Below are 10432 nucleotides of genomic sequence, written 5' to 3'. Positions count from 1 at the left end.
GTTGAACACAGCATGTGTGCAGGACTGTATGGGTGGATGAGTGTGTGTATGGGTGTGTTAGTGAGTGAATGACTGTCTCAATAGTGTCTTTATGAGTAACTACATATGTTTTAAACTAGTATATGTGACTATTGGTGTATATATGTGAGTATATGTGAGAGTGAGAGATTGAAAGAGTTCCTGTATGAATAAGTATGTGTTTCTATAAGTGATTGTTTAAAAGACTAAGTATGTGTAAGTTTCCGTAGAAGTAAGTGTGGTGGTGTGTGTATAACTGTATATGCAAGTAAATGTATGTTTGATTCTTTATTAGCATGAGTGACTATGTGTGTGAGTAACTCTATGGATGAGTGGCATTGTGTAACAGGATGTATAGGTGCATGAGTACATATGATGAGTGAGTACATATATGAGTGACTGTATAGGACTGTTGGTGAATGAGTGGATGTGTATGTGGATCTTAGAATTACTGAAGAGGTTGTTGTAACTGGTATTGGTATGTCCATTGTTTTGAAAATGTTAGTCTCTATTTTTGAATGTGTGTATCAAAGGTTATATTAGGGTGAGAGGAGGTCTGCCACTCTATCACAAGGATGATGTCATCAGTGATGTCATTTGAGATGTCATCAGTGATGTCATGATTGATGTCACTGACCATGTCATGAGTGATGTAATATGTGACGTCATCAGCAGTGCATTGCGGGCGCGCGAGTTATAGTTAGCTGAACTAACTATAACGGGGGAATTTCAATGGTTTTTTACGAGTGAAATGTCCAGCTAACTATAACATGTGTGAAACCTTTGGTTTTTTCATTGAATTTCTAAGGTTTTTTAAATGCTAATTCCTAACTATAACGTGTGTGAAACTCATGGTTTTTTCAGTGAATTTGCAAGGTTTTTTAAATGCTAATTTCTAACTATGCCTACAGAGATAGGACATGTGAAGAAAGAAGAAAAAATGCACAGAAAGAAACAAAAGAAGTGCAGAAAGAAGCAACAGAAGTCCTCAAATACGAAGATAAGTGCAGGAAGAAGGATAACGTGCAGAAAGAACAAAAAGAAGAGCAGAAAGAAGCCTTGTTGCAAAATCATCCTGTACCCTCAACTTTTTCAGACGGATACTGGTGGTAACTGAGTCTGACTAGCCAGTGCTATGTTAAAAGACACTTAGAATACAGTGAAAACACCTACATACACTAGGGAACATTATGCGTTGGGGTCCCCCTGTGATTAGCATGACCTCCTCTGTAAGCCCCTAGTACATAATAGGGCATGGGGATTAAAACTACCTCTTAAAACAGGCCACAGGGCGTTTTTGCACACGTTAACTCAGGCCCCGTCCCCTCCCTTCACCACTGTGTAAACACGCCCTGTGTCCATTTTTAGTTGGGAGATTAAGTTCATTTGAATCCTGAGGGTCCCTAGGGTCCAACTAGCCCACTAGGTACCTCCAGTAAATGCCACAGAGCTGTGTTGCAGAGAGGTGTAAAAAGTGGCACGGCCTGGACCACCTCCTTGCAATGCAGCTCAGTGGCGCTTACTGGAAGCACTTGGTGGGCTAGTTAGCCCCCAGGGGCCCTCAGTATTGAAGGGAAATTATATCCCCAATTTAAAACGTGCCATAGTGCGTGTTTGCACACGTCACCTCAGGCCCCGTTCCCTCCCTTCACCACTGTGTAAACGCGCCCTGTGGCTGTTCTAAGTTGAGAGATTAAGTCCCCTTGAATCCTAAGGGTCCCTAGGGTCAAACTAGACCACTAGGTACCTCCAGTAAGCGCCACAGAGCTGCGTTGCAGAGAGGTGTAAAAAGGGGCTTGGCCTCAGAACACCTGTCTGCAGCGCAGCTCCCTGGCGCATACTGGAGATGCCTGTTGGGGGCGCGTTTGCAGAGTGCTGCACGGAGGGGGCATGGCCTCCGGCACGATGCCAGTCTTTTATTTATTTTAATTTTTTAAGAAGGGGGGCTGTGTGGTTCCCCTTCTTATTCTAATTTATTGGCCCTGATGACCCCATCCCCCAGGGCCTGTCTCCTAATTATATTTTTTTGACCCCAATCCCTAGGGCCGGCCACTGTTTTTTATTATTTTAAAAAAATATTTATTTATAGACACACCTAGGACATGCTGGACAAACCGTACGTACCTATCACCATGACGATTTGCGGGATATTCATTAAAAGGCGACTATGCACGCAATGAATCCACGTGGAATGTATTTACACTACTAGTGAAGCTCTGACATGTCTGATGCCCTACCGTGCCTAATCCCGGTAGACACCCTTGTCGTTTATTTATACAAACATGGGTAGCTATTGACGGGCACATTTATTACACATGCACACCAAGCCATTCAAAGGGGATTCGACAAAAATTCGACCAAAACTATGCAAGAAACCCCCCTCACGGTTAATAAAACACACATCCACTGCCGGATGTGTAATACTTTTTATTTTACTCTCTGGAAAGGGGATGAACATCACTTGAGAGTCACAGCGCGCTCCTGACAGAGCCCAATGCTGTGTTACACCCACCATTGCCTGCCGAGTGCCACACACCTCTGTGTTGTATTCCACTAGCTAGTGCATATGCTATGACACTCTCTAGCCCATGTGCACTGTAACACCACCCCGTGAATATGTCATGCCACACTTGTCTTCGCACGGGTTATATTGCCCCATCTAACGTGCCTTCCTCGATGCCTATGTTATAACGCACAGTGCTATGCCATACATATTACAATCTGCGATCCATATCTGTGTCACAGTGCATATGCAACGTTACACTCCCCAGCACATATTTTATATTACAACTTTAGAGACTAGTTAGGTTACACAACACTGCCCTGTGCATATTACACTCCAAGGCGCATATCGCATAGCACGCGCTAGTGCCTGTGCTATCTCGCGCTCTCCAATGAATCTGTCATTGCGCACAATGTATTGCATATTATATTTCACGCCCGGTTCATCTTATATCACACTTTTTGGTGCATAGTTTATACCATACACTATATCTAGTTTTCATTTTCAATCGTGCTCTCAGGACTATGTTCTATATAACACTGTGTTCACCTACCCTTTTCACGGGCATTACATTTTGCGATAGGGGGTGGAGGGTCAGGGGGTGTTTCTGCCAAGTGAGCCCGGAGTCACAGTCACAAACGTCCTCTTCTTCCTGAATAAAAGTGAGATTATGCTGCATACTTGTTCATATTTTAAGTAGTTCGCACAGACTCAATGTTTTAAAAACAATAAAGTTCCTAATACCCGCCTTCTCTGAACAGTTAGCTTGCTGCCCCATCCCCCTCCTCCCTATCCTCTGTTGTGTGAATCCATGGAATAGCCTCCTCCCTCCTGCCATGCATGGTCTGATGTGCTGCCACTGCCCTCAATTTAGTATGATGTACCAGTCCACTCCTCCTGCCCTCCATTGCCCAATTCTATGCCCCATCATTGACCTCCTGCTTAAACTCTGTGCTTAGCTTGCTGCCCCTATTCTCCTTCCCCCTGCCCTCCGATGTCTTTGTGCATGCCCCTGCTCCATCCTTTTTGCCCACCATGTCCCATGGACCTGCCACTCCTATCTACTCTGAGTGTTCTGTTGAGCTGCCACTCCCCTCCCACCTGCCTAGCATTGTCAGATGACTGTAACCTGTCCCTGCCACCTCCACCCTGCCTGTCCACATGCCATGCCCCTATCCTCTTCCTCCTGTTCTACATGGTCCATTGTACTGCCACACCCTTCTGCCCTCCCTGGTCTGTTGTGCTGCAACTGCTCCTCCTGCGTGCCCCGTGTGGTCTGTTGTGAGGTCCCTTCCCCTGAACGTTCTTGTCTGTGCACAGGTCCTGACCCTCCCTTCTATCCTCCATCGTCCTTTGTGCATGCCCCTGCACCCTCCTTCTTGCCCATCATAGCCATTGGTCTTCTGTGCTGCCATGGCCCCTCCCACCTTCCCTGTGTGGTCAGTTAGCTGCCCCTGACCCCCTCCCACCTTCCCTCCATGGTCTGTGTGTATGCCATCACAGTCTCACTGTTGCTCTTCATGGTGTGTCTTGCTTCTAGTGCCCATCCTGCCTGACCTCCATGGCTATCTTGCTGCTCCTGCCCTGCCCCCTTGCCCCCAGCCCTCTGTTTACATGTGAAGACCCCTACTCCCTCCCTCCTGGCTTGTCTGTTCCATTGTAATGCCCCTGATCCATCCCTACTGCCCTTTATGGTCTGTAATGCTGCAGCTTTCTCTCCTGTCTGTCCATTATGGTCAGCTAGCTACCATTGCCTCTTGCCCCTCTGTTCTCTGTTGTCCATGTGCATGGTCCTGTCCCCTCCCTCTTGCTTTCTATGGATTGTTGTGCTGCACTCCCGTCCTGCATGCCCTGTGTGGTGTATTGTGCTGCTGCAAACCCTGATGCCTGCCCTGCAGGGTCAGTTTGGTGCACCTCTCCATGCCCCTCTTGTCCTCTGTTATCCAAGTCCATGTCCCTATCCCATTTCCTTCCATGATCCAATGTACCATACTTGCGAACATTTTGAACTTGGTAAGAGGGAGATTTTGAAAAAAAACTGGGGTATTGATTTTCCCCTTTGAGTTACATTGAAAAAGAGGATATTGTAGACAGGAGACAGATCAAATAAAGCCCATTTGAGCTTAAAAACATTGGACGTTTCCTGGCTGAATCGGGTCTGTTGGCATGTATGGTTGTACTACCATTGCCTCTTCCTTCTGCCCACAATGGTCTATTACATTGCCACAGCCTTGAAGGAGGGTAGATTTTGTATCACAGGGGGCCCCTGGCCCGTTCTGTCCACACCTGAAGTATGAGACCCTTGTCCTTGCCCTGCCAGCCGCATTTGTAGGCCGTATTAAATTGACCAGCGGGTCCTGTGTTGCTATATAATTATCCTGAGACATCCTTACCACTCAGCCAGCATAAAACCCCTGTGTAGGCCCTTCTGTTCAATATGTAGGCCTCTTTGTTAAATTGACCATAGCTCTGCAATTTTAGTGTATAGCAGTCTGAAGGCAGGTCTGCGAGGCCTTCTGCTCCAAACTAGTAGCCCCCACCCTACCCGAGTGCTCCGTGCTCGGTATCAAAGTTCAACATCCCACTGAAGCTGTCGACATACAGTAGGCTGCATCCTGGACTGGTACTTGCTTCCTGGGCAGGTTTCCCGCTTTTAGGAAGTGGCAACCGCAGAGCGTCAAGTTAGGAGAACTGAGGAGATTTTGTACATGAATATATTGAATTCCCGTACAATACCCATTATTTTCTGCTTGCTCTATGGAACTTACGATAAGCGATTGGCCTGAGAGACTGACCTTTTCACCCAGTCCATTGTCAGCATTAAGTGGGTAAATGACGAAATGTCTGGTAAAATCTGCAGACGAAGCTTTTGGGTAGCATATGTAGGTAGATGTAGCGTGCAAAGGAGCCCACAAAATGATATAAAAAGGGAGCACCCACAGATATCGACGGACTACCTCGCCGTCTGTATGTAGGTTAACAGGCTGTGCAGGTTTTCCCCAAGAGCTGGGAGCTCTTGTCTTCCTTTGCTTAAAATGTCTTGCTCTGCTTTGCTTGAAGTATCTTATTCTATTTTACCTATATGAAATGTCATGTTATGTTTACCCATTGTTCTCTTTACTTTTGCATTTAAAAGATTTTGTATTGTAATTGCAGGAATGCTTGCTCTAAGAGTAAACGTGAGTGTTCCTAGGTAACATTTTCCTTGGTGTAACTTGTTTCTCATGATGCATTTATAGATGTGTTTTCTCTCTCTCTCTGTCAGTACATTAATTAAGATACAGAGAATATCATGACAGCTGTATGATTATCTGGATTCTGTATTTTGTACTTTATGTCTCTATTCTGCGGTTTCTTTGAAGTTGTATCTTCTCATTAAACTGCCATTGTATTCTGCCACCAATTCCATGTCTCATATGTCTGTTTTCTTCATTTTTGGAGCAAGCGTTCCTAGGCACCCCGGCTCAAATTAAGGTGCCCCTTTTGTCCCTGACTCACTCTCCTGCTCAGTTCTGTGGTGGCTCCCGGGGCTCTGGGGACCGCCTCTAGCTTCCTTGACCCGTAATAGATCTTCCCTCCAACAGCCTCTCTTGCAAGTCCTGTATTGTTGGTTTGTTGCCCCTGCCCCCCTTTCCACTGCCCTCCATAGTCTGTTGTGCTTCCACGGCCCTTCCTGACTGCTCAGTGTGGTTAAATTGTTGCCTTTGCACTCTCCTACCTGCCTTCAATTTTCAGAGTCCGTGCCCCTGGCCTTTGCCTCTCAACAGTATCCCAATGAACAACTAGATTGCTAACATTCTATATTTATTACAAAAGTGTGGAACGCCTGACATCATCTTGATGTAATCAAAACTGTAATACCTAGAGCATTTCCTTTAGAAATTACATATATGAGAGGGTCTTATTGGCATCAAAATTATGGTTAGTGCTCTAAAAGACTAAAATAAGGACATTTTGTCTGAGTTTTCAAATAGCGACAAAGCACTTTTAAATTATTTGTTATCTTTATGTTTTTTTTATCCAGTTGACCACTTGATTAAATGTTGCACTTAGGGGAGAGGATGTGGTGTTACTTCCAGAACTGCAGACTTTGCAACTGGGGAACCAGGTTGAAGTTTCTGCTTCAGCTCGACATTCTGTGATTCTGGTCAAATCACTTAATCTCCCCATGTCTACAACCAAAATGAATTTGTGCTTGTGTGATGTAACCAATGCTCATGTAAAGCACTCCAATACCTGACAAGTCTGCACTATATAACACTGCAAAAACACTAAATAATAAGTGTTTTGCACACTTCTGTCATTGGGCTATATTTGGGCTACATCTGGGTGATTTTGGGCTACATTTGGGCTCTTTTGTCTCCGGTGGCCATCTTGGGAGATTTATTTGTTATGAAGTTTCCTAATTTCCTCATGTACTGCAGTCTCCTCAGTAGGAAATGCTTTCAGTTGTTTACGTTGATTCCATCATGAAGGTATTCAGATATGTCACACATTTGCCATAAATTCTGAATGTTAGCACTCTAGTTGCTCATTATATCACTGTAGTAAAACTACTGTTCACCATGGGAGTCTGCTCCTGGTATTAAAAGTGCATGTTTCAGTCTGCATGTCAGAATTTTTTAATGAAATAGAAGAGGATTTGAGAAGTCACTCAAAATGTGCCCTCATTTTCTTTCTTCAGCATTAATGATAATTTCTATGGCAAAATGAACCCCCTCATTGTGTTCCTTTTTAAATTAAATGTTTTAAGTGTTACCAGTTTATTCCAATCAAGATGGCTTCAGGTGTGCCATACTTTTGTCATAATGAAGACAGTAAGCGCTCTAGTTGTTTTTAAGAACATTCTGGGACATTCTGTCATTGGGCTATACTTGGGCTACATCTGGGTGATATTTGGGCTACATTTGGGCTCTTTTGTCTCTGGTGGCCATCTTGGGAGACTTATTTGTTATGAAGTTTCCTAATTTCCTCATTTACTGCAGTCTCCTCAGTAGGAAATACTTTCAGTTTTTTACTTTGATTCCATCAAGAAGGCATTCAGATGTGTCACACATTTGCCATAAATTCAGAATGTTAGCACTCTTTTTGCTCATTAGATCACTGTAGTAAAGCTACTGCTCACCAGGGAAAACTGCTGCTGGTATTGAAAGTGCATGTTTCAGTCTGCATGTCAGAATTTTTTAATGAAATAGAAGAGGATTTGAGAAGTCACTCAAAATGTGCCCTAATTTTTCTTTCTGCAGCACTAATCATACTTTTTATGGAAAAATGAACCCCCTCATTTTGTTCCTTTTGAAATTAAATGTTTTAAGAGTTACCACTTTATTCCAAGCAAGATGGCTTCAGGTGTGCCATACGTTTATCATAGGTAGGACTGTTAGCGCTCTAGTAGTTCTTTGGAACACTCTGGGAAGCTGCAGTAGAACACAAAGGAATCAACTGACAGTCTCTGCCCTTGTTGGATGTACATGTTTTACTGAGAATGTCAGACTTCATTCTCACATGACTGAGAAAGATAATGTGAATTTACAGAAAATAAGCTCTCAGTTTAGTTTATAGATCACCTTCCAAACCTCTGTGGTAAAAGCATGAGAAAATATTTTTCTCTCAATCATGATATCCCAGCAGAAGGCTTTTTCACATGGTGAAATCACCTTAGAACATACCACAATTCCTAAAATGAGTATGGTACCATCAACAAATGATTTATAATGTAACTAAAGTCTTAAAACCTTCTATTAACTGCAATGCTTTTTAATGAGGTGCTATCATGTATATTGGTCCCAAGATGGCTGCCAACACTTCTTGGATGAAGTGCTGACAGCCAATCAGATCTCAGGATGAGATGTGTGGTTAGGCTCCGCCCACATATATATATGGTTTTAAATGCTATTTTCTCAGGAAATACTGAACAGATTTACACCAGACCTGCAAAAGGCACTTCCTTGACCTTATGGCTACCTCTCTGCCAAATTTCAAGTAATTCTGTTCAGCCGTTCGGGCTGTAGCTGTGTCTAAAGGTCCTATGGAAAAATGCATGGGAAAAACGCGTTTTGGGACCCCCCTTTTATCTCAGCCCCCGCTTGACGAATCCCCCCGAGACTTTCAGGGTAGGAGCGGAGCGTAGCGCCCCACCTATTTTGAAAAATTCGCGAGGATTCGTCGACCGGCGCCAAAGTTATTCAAAATAGAATGTTGCGGATTTCCTATGGAAACGTGGTCCTAACTATAACTACCTACTGGCGACCGCCAGTAGGTAATATATTTACTGAAAAAACCATAGGTTTCACACATGTTATAGTTAGCGGAAATTTTACTGATAAAAAACCAGTGAAATTGCCCCGTTATAGTTAGTGCTGGCAACTATAACTCACGCGACCGCAATCCTCTGCTGATGCTAATACTGTATTTAGACACTTATTTGCCCATGTCTTCTTCCATACATTTTTAGCTATACATATATTACAAATATTTTTTTTTCATAAAGACACATATGTCATCAGCAGAAGATTGAGGTCGCGTGAGTTATAGTTGCCAGCACTAACTATAACGGGGCAATTTCACTGGTTTTTTATCAGTAAAATTTCCGCTAACTATAACATGTGTGAAACCTATGGTTTTTTCAGTGAATTTGCAAGGTTTTTTAAATGCTAATTCCTAACTATAACGTGTGTGAAACCTTTGGTTTTTTCAGTGAATTTGTACGGTTTTTTAAATGCTAAGTTACTTTACGCCATTCGAGGCGTGCGCGCCCACTTAACGCAGTTCGTTCCGTGCACGGTTTTTATCAACTTTAATAAGCCCTGTACATTTGGTGGCCTTCGGCCACCAAAAGCACAGGGGGTGGGGTCAATGTGGATAGTGTTTTTTTTATTTCGATTTTATAATTTCATGTTGCCTAAATTTAGTTTTTTTTACCTATTAATAAGCCCTGTACATTTGTAATATATATTATATATTCACTGAAAAAAAACATATATATATTATATATTCACTGAAAAAACAATAGGTTTCAGGCACGCTTCAAAGTGGCACACTTTGTCTGCTGATAAAGACAGGATGTCGAAACGCGTCGTGGTGTTTGCCTTGAATATGTGTTTTAAATAAATGCATGCTGCTGAACAAGAACCTCCGGGAGTGCAGCGTCTCCATTTGTGTTCGAGATGTTAAAAGGGGATTTGTGGCTTTTAATCCCCAACGCTGCACCAGCAGACAGAGCATGCCACTTTGAAGCCACTTTGTGTTTAGAATTTGAATTGTGTGGCAGCGCTCGGTGTTGGACTTGACTGGTGAGGAATGCAATTGGCGAGGAGGTACTAAGTCTCCGGCAGGGGTACTATACCTTGGAAGACAAAAAAATGATGCAGCACTTCCTATGCTTTGCGCCATAGCAGCCTCATAGGGCACGCTCGTCTAAGCTGAATGACAAGCCTATACCCTCAGTATCCACTACATCGATGTGGCCCGGTAAAATGAGTTGGAGTAAGGGTCCGGAGGTTGCAGTGAATGCCACAAGGGAAAATATGGATTTCCAGTATTAATATGCACTATGCTAACTATAATTGAAAGAATGCTTGGATTTCCTATAATTACATGCACTATGCTAACTACAATTCCCATAATCCCTCTGTGGCTATAAAAGACATGGTAAACAGAACTTTCCTTGAATCACCACTTGATAAAGGCAGGATGTCCAAACGCGTCGCGATGTTTGCATTGAATATGTGTTTTAAATAAATGCATGCTGCTCGCAAAGAACCTCCGGGAGTGCAGCCTCTCCATTTGTGTTCGATTTATTATACTATGTATACATGTGAAAATGTCTCGGTCTGCCTGTTTGCCTCGGTGGCACAGAAAAAATGGGTGGAACTGACGTCAGCACACCGACAAGGTCTTCTTATGGCTCCG

Source organism: Triturus cristatus, chromosome 5_1, assembly GCF_964204655.1.
Source record: "Triturus cristatus chromosome 5_1, aTriCri1.1, whole genome shotgun sequence".
In the NCBI taxonomy this organism is placed as follows: Eukaryota; Metazoa; Chordata; class Amphibia; order Caudata; family Salamandridae; genus Triturus; species Triturus cristatus.
This window is presented reverse-complemented; position numbering follows the sequence as displayed.